The sequence below is a fragment of the Macrobrachium nipponense genome, chromosome 35 (assembly GCF_015104395.2).
Source record: "Macrobrachium nipponense isolate FS-2020 chromosome 35, ASM1510439v2, whole genome shotgun sequence".
Lineage (NCBI taxonomy): Eukaryota > Metazoa > Arthropoda > Malacostraca > Decapoda > Palaemonidae > Macrobrachium > Macrobrachium nipponense.
Genome location: NC_061096.1, coordinates 29,353,062 through 29,373,316, shown reverse-complemented (window position 1 = coordinate 29,373,316; position 20,255 = coordinate 29,353,062). Strand labels below are relative to the sequence as shown.

The 20,255-nt window shown below is 34.7% G+C and overlaps 1 protein-coding gene and 1 long non-coding RNA gene across 5 annotated transcripts in view; one reads left to right on the top strand and one right to left on the bottom strand.

Moving 5' to 3' along the window:
- Positions 1 to 3,032, bottom strand: part of LOC135208540 (prostaglandin E2 receptor EP3 subtype-like) — a 198,280-nt gene extending 195,248 nt beyond the window's left edge. For 2 of the 4 annotated variants that reach the window (XM_064240837.1, XM_064240840.1), the window contains exon 1: positions 2,041 to 3,031. The gene's annotated coding sequence lies outside the window, so the exon portion shown is untranslated. Of the gene's footprint in view, positions 1 to 1,414; positions 1,998 to 2,040 lie in introns of those variants that run through there. The other 2 variants (XM_064240841.1, XM_064240838.1) reach the window with 2 other exon arrangements.
- LOC135208541 (uncharacterized) overlaps positions 1 to 20,255 on the top strand; it is a 462,510-nt gene that overhangs the window by 385,055 nt on the left and 57,200 nt on the right. The window lies entirely within an intron of this gene.

Here is a 20,255-nt window from a genome sequence, read left to right as displayed (position 1 = left end):
AATCTCATCCCGAAAATCAGTGCAATGTAATAAATCCTGAAACAGACCCAAAGGTCTGGTATGAGCGGCAATGGATCAAAATAAGCTAAATGGATTGATTGTGATGCTTTCAGTGTATAACTAGAATCGTTAAGCATTGTTGCTAGATGACAGTTATCTTTAAAAAAAGAAACTGTGTTTTGTTCATTTGTTCATGCAACCAAAAAAAAAAAAAAAAAGTTTTCTTTTGTTCCACCGAGAAAGAAAGTATGAGTTTTCTTCGTGCAACCAAAAAAATAAAAACGTGTGTATGTGTGGAATCTAAAAAGATATTGCGGTTTGTTTGTGCAACCAAAAAATTGACTGTGCAACCAAGAAATTGTTTATGCAACCAAAAAAAAATTTTTGCAACCAAAATATTGACTGTGCAACCAAAAAATTGGTTATGCAACCAAAAAATTGTTTGTGCAATCAAAAAATTGTTTATGCAACTAAAAATTGTTTGTACAACCAAAAACAAAAAATTGTTTGTCCAACCAAAAAATTGTTTATGCAACCAAAAAGTTGTTAATGCAACCAAAAAATTGGTTATGCAACCAGAACATTGTTTGTGCAACCAAAAAAATTGTTTATGCAACCAAAACAAAAAGAAACTATGGTATGCTTGTTCAACTGCACTTCCTTATGTGGAAAGCATCGCGCAAAATGATCGAAATAAATGAAATGCAGGAAGTGACCTGTTCTTAATACTGCTGGTCCTTCTCCCTGTTACTGAAGTCAGGTATCAGGTGACCACAAATGAGTACCAGACACTGTTGTTACATAAGTTCCTATGGCCAAATGTAGGGGCATGACAGGGTTATGGAGCTGATGACAACGCCCCTAAATTCAATTCTCAGAAATTTGAATAAACATTACTACAGGGTGATCAAAAAGTCTCTGTACACCTAATGTTTTATGATACGACACTTTAGAGGCAGCATAACCTTTCATTAAAATCTGAAATAAAATAAAATTTAATTTATTAACATTTATAGTGTTTTTATTAAGGATCAAACAGCATAATAATAAAAAAGAGAAAATAACAATAAAAACAGCTACACAGGACTTTATTTATAAAATATTATGTGCACAAGGGCTTTTTGATCACCCTGTAGTATGGTGTGGGAGATAATGGGTCACAATGAAGCCCGAGAACCTAAAAAAAGAATTTTTGAGTGAACTTCAAAGGTATCTGTATGAAAATTAATACTGGATATGCTCTGCACACGTTTATTAATATATTGCAAGAAAAATAACACTATTTTGATGCAGCTCTGAACTAACAGACTACATCAATGCAAATAAATGCAGAAAATTTCAAGTTCATTAATATAATTAATCTTAACTTTACCGAAACACTGATAGCAGCATTAATAATCCGGGAATCACACACCTGCCAAGGTCACAAGGCCCTTTACCGGAGCAACAGCGACTTTAAACAGTCATTTCAAGGACGCTGGTTATTTTTTAGCATCCTGAAGTTGTCCTCGAACTTCTAGCATCCCGAAGTTGTCCTTGAACGTCCGTGAAACATGAAATGTGGTAAATTGAGCCACTAGATTCTCATTTACCTGTGTTTTCCCAAGTATCTGTTCAAAGGGGGCTGACGGTGTTATGAAATGTCACCAAATACTAATGTCATCTTTCACAGCCTATCCGAACCTCACCCAAAAGAACAAAGTCAAAGATAAGCATCTTCATCTGGTTCTGCTGGACTCTAACCAGACCCGTCGTATTTCTCTTGAAGGACCAACACTTATTGTGTATATAACCAAAAGGTGGAAGCTCAGACTCATGTTATAATTCACCTATTAAGCTGTATAATGTATTGTATTTTTATTCAGTCACCAGGCCTATTAGTTCAAGTTGAATGTTAACGAAGTCCCACGAAACAAGTGAAGCGAAATATTGATCATACAGATAAATCAAGTTCTGATTCTGATTTGCAAAACGTAACTAAGTTGGGCCTATTCGATGAGATCACATAGAGTATAATTTACTTTTATTTATTTCACTTACCTTTTTGTAATCTATGGCTGTCAAAATATGTTCCATAAATATGTAAATCAGCAGCTTTTGTATATGTATTTGCGTTTTTACTCGAAATATAGCTGCGGTTTTCGTAAGCGCCCCCTTCTCTAAACATGGGATAATTAACGTCAGTTATCTTCACTATAAATCTATTCAGCTGAATCTCTCGATTAGTATTTTTTTAGTAGATGTCAACACAGCGCTGTGTCGAAATAATGTTAATTTCTTCTGCGGTCACTCATTCACCCAAGTAGCAAGATGCAAATCACCTTCATATCAGGGAATGAAATTCACTCACGGCAAAGCACACAACAAACAGTTCTTTGTCAAAGACCAGGAAAGAGTTAATTACAGCCGTAACTCGATGTCCCCTTCATCTGTCAGTTGCATCAGTTCGCGTGTCTCGCTCACCAAGAGACCACTATGATACTACATGTGAACCGGATGTTTTTCCCTAATTTTCCTGACATGAGGATTTGGAATCACATGACTTAGGGTCATAGAAAACGAGAACACCACACAAAAACAATTCGTCAGTGCAGCTGAACATCTGAGCATTATTTATACACGTGTACGAGATTTTTACATTTTAAAAAGTGTATTACGACGTACGAATCACATCTGATCGAATCCCACTAACGGTCATAATAATGTGATCGAATATTGTACGCTGAACAATGATAATCTAGCGCGAATGCTTTCGCTAGTTAGATATCTTCCCGAAGTCGTATTTATTTATTCGGGGTTTCAAACGACCACAGGCTGACGACTCTTTCTTTTCCCATAATACGTCTCGAAATTCACGAATCACGAGTCACTTCGCGAGAGAGGGGAAAACGAAACGGAAAAGAGTCCCAAACACGAGCCACACAAGCTTGCGACGCCGGAGCGGTGCCCGCACTGCTCTCTTCACGGGCAACCACCAATCAGTACTGGATAAGAAGACGACGAGGGTCGCTAGACTTGGTGGCCATGTTCTTCCTGCCCAACACCACCGCCGTGCGACTGGGTACGCCCAAACGTCTCCTTCATACCCGTGCCTTCTGTGGGCTCCATGGTGGCCCGCAACGTCGGGTATCTCGAGGATATCCTTCGGCGGGTTGATATGTAGGTTTTTAAAATTTACTTCTTTTCCTTTTTCTAATCTTCCGCTTTGGCAGCTGTCAACAACCTGTACAGTCCCCCCCACCCCACCCCCACCGAGACGTGTGGTACCTATTTGACCTTTTCAAGTCGGTTCACCGAAAGATGATGTCATTCCGTGGTTTGCACGGGAGTTATTAAAAGAAGTTTTCTGTCACTATATTGAAATTTGCCTATGTTGGGCCGCTATCAAGCTTCGTAGTTCTTTTAAACTATTTCGATTTCTGAGTGGGTATTGTCGGTTGATAAACAACAGTCTTGCGTTTAGTACCAGTAAATGATAACAATAATGATAAAAATAATAATAAAAAGGATTATAAAAATGATATCTTTAGTAATAATAATTATACAAATTGTACTGAAACGCAGAAGAATATTTATACAATTGTAGATTTTTATTACATAACAGTTTATCACGATATTGTGAATTTATTAGCGATGATGATAATAATAATAATAATAATAATAATAATAATAATAATAATAATAATAATAATAATAATAATAATAATAATAATATAAATTATTACGTTCATAACAACTTTGAATAGAATAAGATAAAAAATAGTAATGAATAGAATAAGATAAAAAAAATAGTAATGAATAGAATAAGAAAAAAAAAGTGATGCTGATAATGATAATGATAAGGATAAAGACGGTACCTTTGACTATTAGAATACCAATAATAAAACATCGATGTAACAGATCCCTTCCTCTAAAATCAGCCTTTTATGGCCTATAAAATCTGTCGGCAATAAATATCAGTTCCGAAATATATTTGCTGATGCAGATGTTTATTAAATCAAATACGCTGTTGAAATTTAACGGTGACCCGTATTTGCATCTATATTAGATTTGGAAAATGCGAGTTTGACCACAGAGAGAGAGAGAGAGAGAGAGAGAGAGAGAGAGAGTATTTGTATACATACATTATATATATTCATGTATATATATTATATATATTAGTAAGTATTGTTAAGTATATTTATTATGTAACTTTCACATTAACATGTTACACCAACACACTCCCCTCCTGAGTATACGAATAGGAAGCCAGCAGCAAAAAATTAAATTAATATAAAAAAAAAAGGGAGAATGATTGAATTTAATAGACAAGTATTACTAAAACCTTCGTCCTTCTCCCGGTTCCTCTCGAGCCAAGGACGAAAGCTTTTGCAACATGAATATATATCACTGTTGCTTCGACCAAGGGAGGCTGATCCTTCCTTGTGCCAATGTTGCGTGGTTTCTTTCATATATGTGTATATATATCTTATTCTTTATTTTAGTATTTTTCTTTCGTCTCCCCACCATGAAGAAACGACAGTTTTGCTCTTGATTGCGCGCGTGCGTGCGTAGACATGCTGCGCTTTCGCGTGTACGTGTGTATACTGTTTGTGTGCGCTCGTGCGTGTGTATTGAAGAGATCGGGGAATCCCCAATTAAGCGTTTCCAGTAATATTTTCCTATAATGGAATTAAAAGCTTTCCTCAGACCGATTAATGCTAATAGAGATACAAATATTAACCTTTAAGATATAATAATAATAATAATAATAATGATAATAATAATAATAATAATAATAATAATAATAATAATAATAATAATATAAATTATTACGTTTCATAACAACTTTGAATAGAATAAGATAAAAAAAATAGTAATGAATAGAATAAGATAAAAAAACAGTGATGCTGATAATGGACGACATCAAGCTGTATGGTAAGAGAATCAAGGAAATAGATACCCTAATCCAGACTGTAAGGATTGTATCTGGGGACATCAGAATGGAGTTTGGAATAGAAAAATGCGCCTTAGTCAACATACAAAAAGGCAAAGTAACGAGAACTGAAGGGATAAAGCTACCAGATGGGAGCAACATCAAACACATAGATGAGACAGGATACAAATACCTGGGAATAATGGAAGGAGGAGATATAAAAAAAAAAAAAAAAAAAAACACCAAGAGATGAAGGGACACGATCAGGAAAGAATATATGCAGAGACTCAAGGCGATACTCAAGTCAAAACTCAATGGAGGAAATATGATAAAAGCCATAAACACATGGGCAGTGGCCAGTAATCAGATACAGCGCAGGAATAGTGGAATGGACGAAGGCAGAACTCCGCAGCATAGATCAGAAAACCAGGAAACAAATGACAATACACAAAGCACTACACCCAAGAGCAAATACGGACAGACTATACATAACACGAAAGGAAGGAGGGGAGAGGACTACTAAGTATAGAGGACTGCGTCAACATTGAAAACAGAGCACTGGGGCAATATCTGAAAACCAGTGAAGACGAGTGGCTAAAGAGTGCATGGGAAGAAGGACTAATAAAAGTAGACGAAGACCCAGAAATATACAGAGACAGGAGAAAGACAGAGAGAACAGAGGACTGCACAACAAACCAATGCACGGACAATACATGAGACAGACTAAAGAACTAGCCAGCGATGACAATTGGCAATGGCTACAGAGGGGAGAGCTAAAGAAGGAAACTGAAGGAATGATAACAGCGGCACAAGATCAGGCCCTAAGAACCAGATATGTTCAAAGTACGATAGACGGAAATAACATCTCTCCCATATGTAGGAAGTGCAATACGAAAAATGAAACCATAAACCACATAGCAAGTGAATGCCCGGCACTTGCACAGAACCAGTTACAAAAAGAGGTCATGATTCAGTGGCAAAAGCCCTCCACTGGAGCCTGTGCAAGAAACATCAGCTACCTTGCAGTAATAAGTGGTACGAGCACCAACCTGAGGGAGTGATAGAAAACGATCAGGCAAAGATCCTCTGGGACTATGGTATCAGAACGGATAGGGTGATACGTGCAAATAGACCAGACGTGACGTTGATTGACAAAATCAAGAAGAAAGTATCACTCATTGATGTCGCAATACCATGGGACACCAGAATTTGAATTGAAAGAAGAAAAGGAGGGAAAAAAATGGATAAAGTATCAAGATCTGAAAATAGAAATAAGAAAGGATATGGGATATGCCAGTGGAAATCGTACCCATAATCATAGGAGCACTAGGCACGATCCCAAGATCCCTGAAAAGGAATCTAGAAAAACTAGAGGCTGAAGTAGCTCCAGGTCTCATGCAGAAGTGTGTGATCCTAGAAACGGCACACATAGTAAGAAAAAGTGGATTGGACTCCTAAGGAGGCAGGATGGCAACCCGGAACCCCACACTATAAATACCACCCAGTCGAATTAGAGGACTGTGATAGAGCAAAAAAAAAAAAATAAATAAAATAAAATAATAATAATAATAATAACAGTAGGAGAAGGAAACCAACCTAAGCATGGCATGGATAGACTATAGAAAGCCTTCGACATGATACCACACACATGGCTAATAGAATGCCTGAAAATATATGGGGCAGAGGAAAATACCATCAGCTTCCTCAAAAATACAATGCGCAACTGGAACACAATACTTACAAGCTCTGGAATAAGACTAGCAGAGGTTATATCAGGAGAGGGATCTTCCAGGGCGACTCACTGTCCCCACTACTCTTCGTAGTAGCCATGATTCCCATGACAAAAGTACTACAGAAGATGGATGCCGGGTACCAACTCAAGAAAAGAGGCAACAGAATCAACCATCTGATGTTCATGGGACGACATCAAGCTGTATGGTAAAGAGCATCAAGGAAATAGATACCCTAATCCAGACTGTAAGGATTGTATCTGGGGACATTAGGATGGAGTTTTGGAATAGAAAAATGCGCCTTAGTCAACATACAAAAAGGCAAAGTAACGAGAACTGAAGGGATAAAGCTACCAGATGGGAGTAAATCAAACCACATAGATGAGAAAGGTACAAATACCTGGAATAATGGAAGGAGATATACAAAACACCAAGAAGATGAAGGACGATCAGGAAGAATATATGCAGAGACTCAAGGCGATACTCAAGTCAAAAACTCAACCGCCGGAAATACGATAAAAGCCATAAACACATGAGCAGTGCCAAGTAATCAGATACATCGCAGGATAGTGGAATGGACGAAGGCAGAACTCCGCAGCATAGATCAGAAAACCAGGAAACATATGACAATACACAAAGCCCATACACCCAAGAGCAAATACGGACAGACTATACATAACACGAAAGGAAGGAGGGAGAAGGACTACTAAAAGTATAGAGGACTGCGTCAACATCGAAAACAGAGCACTGGGGCAATATCTGAAAACCAGTGAAGACGAGTGGGCTAAAAGAATGTGGCATGGGAAGAATGGACTAATAAAAGCAGACGAAGACCCAGAAATATACAGAGACAGGAGAAAGACAGACAGAACAGAGGACTGGCACAACAAACCAATGCACGGACAATACATGAGACAGACTAAAGAACTAGCCAGCGATGACAATTGGCAATGGCTTACAGAGGGGGAGAGCTAAAGAAGGAAACTGAAGGAATGATAACAGGCGGCACAAGATCAGGCCCTAAGAACCAGATATGTTCAAAGTACGATAGACGGAAAATAACATCTCTCCCATATGTAGGAAGTGCAATACGAAAAGTGAAACCATAAACCACATAGCAAGTGAATGCCCGGCACTTGCACAGAACCAGTACAAAAAGAGCATGGATTCAGTAGCAAAAGCCCTCCACTGGAGCCTGTGCAAGAAACATCAGCTACCTTGCAGTAATAAGTGGTACGAGCACCAACCTGAAGGAGTGATAGAAAACGATCAGGCAAAGATCTCTGGGACTTATGGTATCAGAACGGATAGGGTGATACGTGCAAACAGACCAGAGTGACGTTGATTGACAAGGTCAAGAAGAAAGTATCACTCATTGATGTTGCAATGCCATGGGACACCAGAGTTGAAGAGAAAGAGAGGGAAAAATTGGATAAGTATCAAGATCTGAAAATAGAAATAAGAAGGATATGGGATATGCCAGTGGAAATCGTACCCATAATCATAGGAGCACTAGGCACGATCCCAAGATCCCTGAAAAGGAATCTAGAAAAACTAGAGGCTGAAGTAGCTCCAGGACTCATGCAGAAGAGTGTGATCCTAGAAACGGCACACATAGTAAGAAAAGAGTGGATGGACTCCTAAGGAGGCCAGGATGCAACCCGGAACCCCACACTATAAATAACCACCCAGTCGAATTGGAGGGCTGTGATAGAGCAAAAAAAAAAAAAAAAAAAATAATAATAATAATAATAGTACAGTATTAATAGAATCATACCCTGCACGGGTAAGATCAGAACGGCCGGTCTTACCCAAATGCCAAGGCAGAGAAATCTTACCCACGAACCAAGGGAGAGTCTCAGGGTCTCAGGCATAGACTCACGTAGAGCTCATATCCCTTTAAATGGCGAGGGGAGATATCATCAACAATCCCAGAAACTTTACCCTCCATATTGCGACGCCTGCTTCCCTTAAGCGTGACTTGAAATGTTAGCGGGAGTACATTAAGCTCCATTGCCCTAGATTACGTTCGTGTGCTATTAAAGACGGTGCTGTGGATGGTTGCCTTTGGGGATGAAATTACACTTGTCTAATATGGAAGCACGGGTGTTCCTTACTGAATTAGGGGTATTATACTACGATTATCTGTTACCGAAAAACATAGAATAATTGCACTTGTCTAATATGGAGGCCACGAGTGTTCCTTTCTAAATGAGAGGTATAATACTTCGATGATCTGTTACTGAAGAACACAGGACAATAAGATGTAAATTTAGTTAATATAAATCGTATTAGAAATCTCAAATCCACTTTTCTGTTAACTGTAACTCATTATCAGAATAATCAAATGCTCTGTATAGACAGACTTTAAAACAGCCCAATCATTTTTTGAGTCGTAAATGGATTTAAATGTCATCAAATTCGACAGAATAAATAATACAGAATTCGTGAATGATTTCATTTTTCATAGAGACGATAGAACACCTTAGTACCTTTAAGCCTCTTTGAAACTGGTGGTTGATACGGTGGCTTGGAGCTGTCAGTTAGGCTTCCAGCCAGTAATGTTGACGTTTAAATAATTTATATGTATATATACATAAATATATAATGAATATATATGCATACAGACATACATATACATACACTTAGCCACTACATTGGAAAGGGTGGAAGGGTCTTGCCAACTCTACTTAGTGCAGGAGTTATTTTTTTAAACATTATTATTTAAATTATTATATAATACTTCTGTTCATGTTACAAATAACACGAAATTCTTCGTCCACTTTAAGAGCCGACTCAAAATCCCGGACACAAATCATTGTCTGAGTGTAACGAGTTCCTCCTCCTTCATCTTTTATTAAGATTATTTCTTTCCCTGTTTACCATGCGTACGTTGCTTTACGGTGCATTAAAGTTTATTTGCTTATTTTATGCTCTGGATACTTATTTCTAGATGTATTTCTTCTTTTATTTTACTTATTTCTTCAATTAGTATTTTAAAAATTATTTCTATTACATGTATACTCTTTTATTTTAATTATTTCTTTTTCTTAATGGTTATTTCTCTCGTTTCTGCAAAAATTTTCAAGCACCGATAGGGTGTCCTCCAAAATTAACCCAAAACATGTTGATACCAACTTGAAATTTCTTTGAAAAAGATGCGAGTTTCTCAAAGCTACAGCTCTCTGTTGGATGCAGTATGTAGCACGAGCATTAGAAACTAAGACGCAATCCTTTCAAATAATTGTAAATGATGCAGGGACATTGATGGGCTTGGCTACCCAAAACAGAGCCGCTCCCGCGCAAAGAATTTTTGAGCAACGCTCTTCATCCCTTAGTAGATACCAGACCCATATCTTGGCAATGGACAGATTAAACTGATTCTTGAAATGCAATAGAAAGTAGATAATTCCATATTAAACCCTCGAGGTAGCGACTGACATGAAACAGAAGCGAGATCGTGAAGTCTGGCGTGCACAACGAGAAGCAGAAGGTGTGGGAAGCAAAGACAAGAACCTTTTGAAGCCAGTGACTGAAATAGCACCTGTAAAGAAAGCAGAAACCTTTACAACATACCTTAGGGGACGGGTTTTAACGGCAACGGGTTTCTTAGGCCTATAAGAGCTGATGAAATGAGTGACCAGCCAGGAAGTTTACACAGGTGTTTCGTTGCTGTTTATATGACGGCGACAAATTCTTGAAAACATTTTTTGCGTCTCGTCAGTTGAGAGGTATGTGTTAGCACCTGTTTTATTACTCTCATAATGATATTTTTTTTAAATGTCAGGATAATTATAGAGATTTATAAGGTGATAAATGAACCATGATTAGTAAATTCCAGCTAAATGGATAGCACGCTCACAACAGGTTTCTGATATAGATTTATCTTAATATGTTCATACACATGATATATATAATTATTTAAAGCATTTTGCATCATAAAAGACTATTATTAAGAAGATCTCCTGTCTCTACAACCAAGAATATTGTCTATGCATAGCTTCTCTCTCTCTCTCTCTCTCTCTCTCTCTCTCTCTCTCTCTCTCTCTCAAATGAACGTTTTAAAAGCTACAGTCGCATTCTGTACAACATTTAACGAGCACGCTTGTAACAAGGCCCCATTAAAGTTAATGAAAAAAATATTTCATGCTAATAACCAATAAGCCATAAATAAAGGTTGATAACGAGACCTCTGAATTACTGTTAGAGGGGATAGTGGCGGAAATCATCATCATTCTCTCTCTCTCTCTCTCTCTCTCTCTCTCTCTCTCTCTCTCTCTCTCTCTCTCACCACACACACACACACACACACACACACACACACACACGCTGGTATTTTCTCATAATCTCTTAATGAAGCCATGTGTTACATAGCTTTATTTTTTTTTCTTTTTGGCTGATCTCTACTTTCCTTATGAGAGATGTATATATATATATATATATATATATATATATATATATATATATATATATATATATATGTATATATATATATATATATATATATATATATATATATATATATATATATATATATATATATATATATATATATATATATATATAATGCTCTTGAATGTTCTTGTGTGCTTAAACGTTTTATTGCAAGATTTTGTTTGAGTGGGAGAATTGTTGAGAGAGAAAGAGCCCAATGAAATCACTCTGATTAGTCCCAGACAAATTGAATTGCAACTGTCGGTGCTTTCAGAAGCAAAAACGGCGCCTCTGCTTGAAAACAGGAAGAAGAAGACAGTGGTAATGGGATAATAGAAAAGGGCCAAGAAAGTAAAGCTTTAAATTATGTTCGATTTTATTTTTAGTTTCAAGTCATGTACGTTTTTTTTTTCCTATATAAATGTGTGTGAGTTTGTGTGTGTTTCATATTTCATATTGATCTAAAAGATTCTAATAGCCTTTGGTTATCTCTTGATTCAGATAAAGATGATATACCTATTATTCTTATTTATGTTAAGGGATCCACACGGATATACTTGTATACGAAGTTATTATATAATATTTATGAGGAATTACCATTACAAAAGCTTATACCATTCGTCCAACTTCTGTGGATTTTAGTGACCAAGTCACCAGATGAAGGAGGAAAGCTGTAAGCTTTTGTAATTCTGCATAAATATGTTCTAAGTTCGTATACAAGTGCATCACTGTGTGATACACGTAAGTACACTTATATGTTTGATACTTCACGTTACTGTGATTGGTTTTCAATCTTATTTGTTCTCAAAAGTCTCCTAAGTTATCGGAGATGATAGGTAACTAGTTAACCTCAAAATGAGGAGTGTTCCTTTTCATTAAGAACGACAGTTAGCGCCCTGTAAGAGAATATCGTAAAAAGGGAGTGGCATTAGAAATCGAATCGCATAATCAGTGCCTTAGAAGCCTGATAAACTCGCATTATCTGACACGCTCAAGAGAACCTACGTATCTTGTAAGATAAGAAAAATCTCGGTTGGGAAATGCACGTCTGTTCTTTCTCAGACGCGCTTATCTTATCTCTCTTCCTCTTCGCACCAACAAGATAAGTGACGATAAAAACATGTTCTCTGCAATGATGTACGTGGCTGTCTTTTGTTAACATCTTAAAATCGATCGTCAACAGGAAACGCCAATAGAGAAATCTATAGTTTTTTTTTTCTCTCTCTCTCGTTTGATACTCGTGTAACGCAAGGTAAATCTTCATCAGTCAATTTCTTTTGAAATGAGATAAGACCGGCAGTTTGACAAGTTGTGTAAGACTTGTACACGTCAATTTCTTATCGAAAACAAGTCTTAATCTATCATTTACACCGTAACTATATATTTTTTTAGATTTGTAACACGGCTACCAAATGATTTCCTAAAAATATTTCCTAACATAGACGTTATTTTCTAGCTTGGTTATAATATCTTCTCTTTCTAATAAGAGAATTCCAGTCAAAGAATGTTTACCTCGCCTTTCCAGACAGAATGATAAATATATCAGGTACACCAACCATTAAAAAGATAAAAAAAAAAAAAAAAAAAAAAAAAAAAAACAATACTAATTAAATGCAGCGGATGCAACAATTATCTTCAACTTTATCATTGCTATTTTTATAGTATTATCAACATCATCACTAGCAACAGCAGCATTAGTCATGGTAGTAATAGTAGTGAAGTTCTTTATATTTTTGGATTTTATCTAAAACACGGTCTAACATCACATCACTTTTTAAATGTCCAACGAAATATTTCTGATTGGAAAAGTTGGGAACGACGCGAGGACGCTCACAATAACGAGAAATGTCAAAACGGTATAGATAAGAACGCATGTGTCCCTAGCTTTCCCAGATAACATCGTTTCGACTTCAAGCCTGACAGCCGTTGACATGGTTTGGCTACAGATATAACAGGAATAAATTTCCATGTGTGTGTATATATATATATATATAATATATAATATATATATATATATATATATATATATATATATATATATATACTATAATATATAAGCGAATACCACAGGAAATAACAGTCAGAAATCCAAGCGCTTTCGTTTTTACTATGTCTTAGTAAAGACGAAAGGCGCTTGGATTTCTGACTATCATTTTCCTGTGGTATTCGCTTATTTAATGAAGTCACGTGAATCTACTGTGATTTTTAAGCATATATATATATATATATATATATATATATATATATATATATATATATATATATATATATATATATATATATATACATATATATATAGATATATACTATATATACATATATATATATATAGATATATATATACGTATGTATGTATGTATGTATGTATGTATGTATGTATGTATGTATGTATGTATGTATATATGTATATATATATATTTTATTATTCGAGATACAAATGTCCTTTAACATCTTATTCGCTCTACCTCGGAATTGATATATTTTCATATATGTAAACCGAAGGGGAATTTTTTGTTGATACTAATTTGTCCTCTCGTGCGTTCGAGCCACCGCCCAGTGGACAGAGACGAAATCAAGACGTAAGTTAACCGAATCGAAAACGTCACTGATATCTTGATTTCGTCTCTGTCGGCTGGACCAGAGTCAAAGTATATACTTTGACTCTGGGCTGGACGGTGGTTCGAACCCACGAGAGGACAAAATTATTATCAACTGAAAATTCCCCCTCGGTTTGCATATATGAAAATATATCAATTCCGAGGTAGAGCAAATTAGATAGTAAGGGACATTTGTAGCTCAAATAATTTATATGAATTACGGTGATGTGATAAGTTATCATATATATATATATATATATATTATATATATAATATATCTATATATATGTATATGTATAAATATGTATTGTATGTATATGTGTTATGTATATTTTTATATATATATATATATATATATATGTATATATATATAATATACATAACACATATATACATCCATACATATTTATACATTCTATATATAATTTTTAAAATTAATATATATATATATATTATATATTTATATATGTGTGTGTGTTGTGTGTGGGTGTGTGTGTGTGTTATGTATGTAGTATGTAGTATATATGTGTTAGTGTTATATGATATATAGATACTAACCTATCTATATATTATATTATATGTATATATGTGTATAATATATATATATATATAGGATATAATATATATATAATATATATATATATAATAATATTATACACATATATTCATTTAACACTTAAAACTGCTAATTGGTGGATGAGCACATGGGCAGAATGAATTCCGTGTGATACGTCTTTAATGGGGTTCTAATGCATGTGGCAAAATCTAGAATATTTCATTAAGCTTGATTTAGTTTCAGAAATATTTATATAGCTGAAAGACTAAAATGAGATGCGGTGTTTTCTTTCAACCCAAAATTTCACTTCATATTTTTTTTACCGTAGTCATAAAAATAGACAATGTCTACCTTCCCGTAATTTATCCACCTTTAATTTATATATATTAATATATATATATATATATATATATATATATATATATATATATATATATATATCTTGGTCCTCCACTTTCAAAGTTAACACTGAATACTCACGACAATGTTCCAGCCATATAGCAAATAAAAGATAAATAGAAACTATTCTCCATCAAACTCAACCACAGTTCTTTCAAGAATTAACTTCTGAAAGACTTAAGGTTCGTATGGCATATATCTAAATATTTACGTCTAGATAATCCTTTCTCTCGCCATAGGTGTCCTTTGCTCGGTGGTAAATACAAGCAGGGGAAACTGTTTTGACCGGAGAGGCAATAACTTCAAATGGAATGTCTATAATTTGACCTTCTCAGGTAGAGACTGTTTATAAATGTTTCCATGGTCATTATTTATATATATACTTTCATGTCATATGCCCAAAAATACATATGTACTTTTTATTCATATGCATTTATATATATGCTATATATATATAGCTTTTTGTATATGTAATGTGCATGCGTGTGTATATGCTCACACATTTCAAATGGGGAGGAAAAATATGGAATCACTTTACGCAGTTCCACGAAACCGTAGAAACAACGCAACAACAAACAGGATAGAGGTAAACATGACCAAGGCAATAAATCATGAATGTCAGGTTACCAAGAAATTTTTACTCGAACAGTTACCCTGCAGAGCTCTGCTCTTCCAGATTTATAGATTTATATTTATGTATATATATATATATATATATATATATATATATATATATATGTATATATATATATACATATATACACACACAAATACATAAATACAAAGAGAGAGAAAATTGATTTGCAATTAACACCTATCAACCAGAACTGATAAACGGCAGTCTAATTATGATAAATAAATTAAAAGCGAGGTGCTTCGTTAAATTTAACTAAAATGGATCAGTTATTGGCTGAAAAACCCATTGTAAACATTGATTTGGGTGGATACTAAAGATCCCTACAAATTTAATTAGTAACTCGCCCAACAATAACGGTGTTTGATAAATTGCTATTTTGATTATACTTTAAACTAAGGAAGTTCTTTGATTAGTAATTATTTCAATGAAAAAATTAAAGCTTGATCACACTTTGAGTTAACTGCTAAATGTACTGGCAAGTATAGAATTTTTTTCTTCAATATTCTTTGGAAGCTTGAATTTCAAGTCAGTGACCCATGGGGGGTTTATTATTATTATTAATAATAATAATAATAATAAACATATTTAACTGTTACATAATCCCATCACTGGCCCGTTTAATCAACCGTGACATGATTTACAACTTATCTCTTTACAACATATCTGTGACATGGAGATTCGTGAGTCAGGCGTCTCCTGTATACGACAAACGTTTCGTAGAAGTGCATTATTATAATAACATAACATATCTCCAGCGCTTATCTCTGCCCCTCTTCCTTTGGGATAAGATTAACGGGAAACGTGTCTCCCTCTAGGAGCGAAAACAACTCGCAATCATCATGAGTATTATTACAATTATTATCGTACGAAGTGCAAGGTCGTATTTTTTTTCATCTTCGTTTTTCGATAGGATGGAGATCATTGTTATTCCAACTTACTAGAGACGTTAAACGTTTCTTTTCTCTAGTGTATGGGTAGAAAGACAATACGAAAAAGATAAATATCGTCATAAAATAGTGTTGACATTATCATTATTATTAAAAGAATCAGAAGAAGAAGAATAACAGGCAAAAATTATGAATTCTCTGACATTTATAGCAGACTGGCACTCTTTAATTGTGCCTTTCTTTATGTTAGTAATAGATTATATGCTGTGAAAATTTTATATTTTACACCACCACACACAAATATGTATGTTTATATACATATATATATATATATAATTATTTATTTATTTATATGCATATATATTACATATATGTATCCATATATATGTGTGTGGTTTTTAAGAATTACGTCAGTTGAAAAATCTCTCTCTCTCTCTCTCTCTCTCTCTCTCTCTCTCTCTCTCTCTCTCTCTCTCTCTCTCTCTGACTAATAAAAGCAAAACTAATTAAAATGGATGCATATTCATGAATGAATATATGTATGCAATATAGTGCTGATATTGTTTTAGTAAGAAAGGAATCTTTCTTTTATATGGATAGAAAAAAGAAAAGAATAAGAAACTCAGCCTCTCGGGCGTTATTGTAACCCATTGCCAGTCGAACCAGGTCTTACACTTTTCAGAAGGGTTTATTTATCTTTAATCCCTGAGCTCAACCTTACATTCTTATCGGAACTAGGGAATGAAATAAAGGTCGAATTTGTCCATGTTGAATTTTGTGCCAGTTCCATTAGTAGTCTTCTTAAGGTTTAAGGATTTTACAATTACCAAAAAATATTAAAAAAAAAAAAATTAATTTACATTAATTATTATTATTATTATTTTATTATTATTATTATTATTAGTTATTATTATTTTATTATAGATTATTTACGTAAGTTGTTGATGGTGATCCTGCTGTTGTTGATGGTATTTACTTTTTTAAAAGTTTAAAAAAAAAATGCAGTTTTTTTTTTTTCAAACAAAATTTAATTCTTTTTATCTAGTAACGAATCGTATTTAATTTATTCGTATGCATGCGTGCGTGCACGCGCTTCACTTAAATATAATAACCTTATGAAATTATTTATCGGCATAACCTTTAAGTAGCACCTTACACGTTACATAACATTTTACCCGAATGAAATTTGTATCTACAGTATATCCGCAGCTTTAGGAGACGCCCATACTTAGCACTCCTTCTAAGGAGGACCTTTTATCCCTCTTCTCATTTGAGATCAGTATCGTGGATTATCTCACTCAACGCGGGCTCACGCCACTATAAAAGTTTCCTGATATCTGCGCACATAGGTGCGAAAAGGTTGGATGATCGGTAGTTACCGCTGGGAACGCCATTGGCCATGTTTGTTTTGATTGTAGCCCAATGCTGGGTTCCATGAATTGCATCGGTTTCATTGGTATTTGTGTGTGTATATATATATATATATATATATATATATATATATATATATATATATATATATATATTTATATATATATATATACTATATATATATATATATATATATATATATATATATATATATATATATATATACGTATATATATGTGTATATATATATATATATATATATATATATATATATATACGTATATATATATATTTATTTATTTATTTATTTATTTATATATATGACACACATATACATAGCGTATGTGAGGTTCTCTCTCTCTCTCTCTCTCTCTCTCTCTCTCTCTCTCTCTCTCTCTCTCTCTGCACTGCTATCTACCTCTTGATATTCACCTACTCCCCTTGGTCTCTTTCCACAGTTTTTTCAGCCATTGAAACTTTGACTTTCTTAATTTTTCATTTCTGTTAATAAATCCCTCTGGCCGACTCTTTGTATCGATAGTGACTCGGTGCTTTTGGGCCACTTACTCTAGAATATAATAATAAAATAATAATAATAATAATAATAATAATAATAATAATAATAATAAAGTTGTCAGTCGAACACAACTATTTCCAACACTCACCTAGTACTTTATTTGCAGTTTATCATTATTTATCTGCCACTGCTTGAAGACTGATGGAAATTGACTGAACCCATCAGTCAGATTGCCATACAATCTTCACCCGTCATCTAAACTCCTAGATAAACAGTCAGTTCCTTGGCCTCACCCTGTTTCGCAACATACAGAGCTATAAAGAACTCCATAATAAAAATTACGACTTCTCGACCCCACTAACAACAACAGCCCCAGACCATAAACATTGACCGGCTCCAACGAGTTGGGCTGTTTGCGGCTATCAATACCTCGTTAGCCTCCAGCTGATGGACGCATCTGTTCTGCGTCCAGCATCATCTCCTCATCTCGCCATGGGATGACACCCGGCCGTGAGATTAAGGATGAATTCACATCACCAGGGTAAATAATACTAAGTGGAATTGGAATTTGGAATTTAGGCCAAAGGCCAAGCGCTGGGACCTATGACGCCATTCATCGCTGATAGGTAAATTGACTGCAAGAAGGTTTGAAAGGTGTAACTGGAGGAAAACCTCCTGGAAATATATATATATATATATATATATATATATATATATATATGTATATATATATATATATATATATATATATATATTATATATGTATATATATATATATATATATATATATATATATATATATATATATATCAAACACCACACAGTTGAAATGGAAAACGGTTGTAAATCCTGACCGGTGTCGCTTTATTTCTAGGCCGTCTTCAGAGGACGGATGCAAACTGTCAGAAATTAAACATATACATGCTAGCAAGACAGTACATACGAACATACACACGACTGGAAATCACGTATACTTTCACCTGACAGATCAACTTGTACAGATCCTGAATATTGACTACTCCTAACGTTGCTTACCTTTGCATGCCAGTGTTACGCCAATGGAGAGAGAGAGAGAGAGAGAGAGAGAGAGAGAGAGAGAGAGAGAGAGAGAGAGAGAGAGGGGTACGGTCCTCACGTAATGCTCTGTTTAACATCACACTTAAGGTGGGTGTTAATGTATCTGCTTCCCGGACCCCCCGCCTACGCTTTACTTGTATTTATATGGCAAACTGAGATGTTTAAATGTTCATCATCTTGATCTCCAGCTGAGATTAAATAATTCCATAAGTGATTGTTTTTTTTATTCTTTTTAGCACATTATTTTTCATCTTAAGATATTGGAAAATACTAATGATATCAGATATAAGCATTTGGGTATTTATGTTCTTTTTTCCCATGGTGTTTTGTGACACTAAAAATATTTGATAAATAAATGAACGATGAAGTACAAAATCTAAAAGAAATACACAGGAAAGGCGTCGAGATTCTGCAGTTTTTCCTCTTTGTCAAATTTTATATATATGTAATATATATATATAGTATATATATATATATATATACATATATTAAAAAATTTATAATATATATTATATATAATAGAGATTTATATATATATATAATATTATTATATATATATATATATGTGTGTGTGTGTGTGTGTGTGTGTGTGTGTGTATTTGTTTATGGTTTATGTATAGGGGTTCAATGACATTTTAGACCAGGAGATCAACAAAACGCCGAAATAGCCTTTCACGAGTCTCGATTGCTAAGAAACAACCAATTAACGCGAAGACGCTCAACGGAACCACCTCCCAGGGGGATCCATTAACACGAGCATGGGGTGATGGAGAGATACGAACTCCCTTTGTGAAACGAGACACTCCGCCGTCAGGAGGACCTCGCTGAAGGGCGCCTTTGGTCAGACAAGGAAAACGACAATATGTTCTATCTTCCGTTTTTATCTCTCCGGTTTGATTTATTTCTTGACTCTTGAGAAATGATCTCTGTTGATCCATCTGCAGGACCGATTTATGTTCGATTATTTGGTTGTCGTTTAATCGAAGATGCTAGGATTTTGCTGTTGTAACTGTAACTGTGTTGTTAATAGACACTTTGTTGCCCTATGAAACATTTCCTAGTTTCCTTAATTAGAACCTCAAAGAGATTCATGCAATGATGCAATGCATTGCTACCTTAAAACAATTTCCCTTGT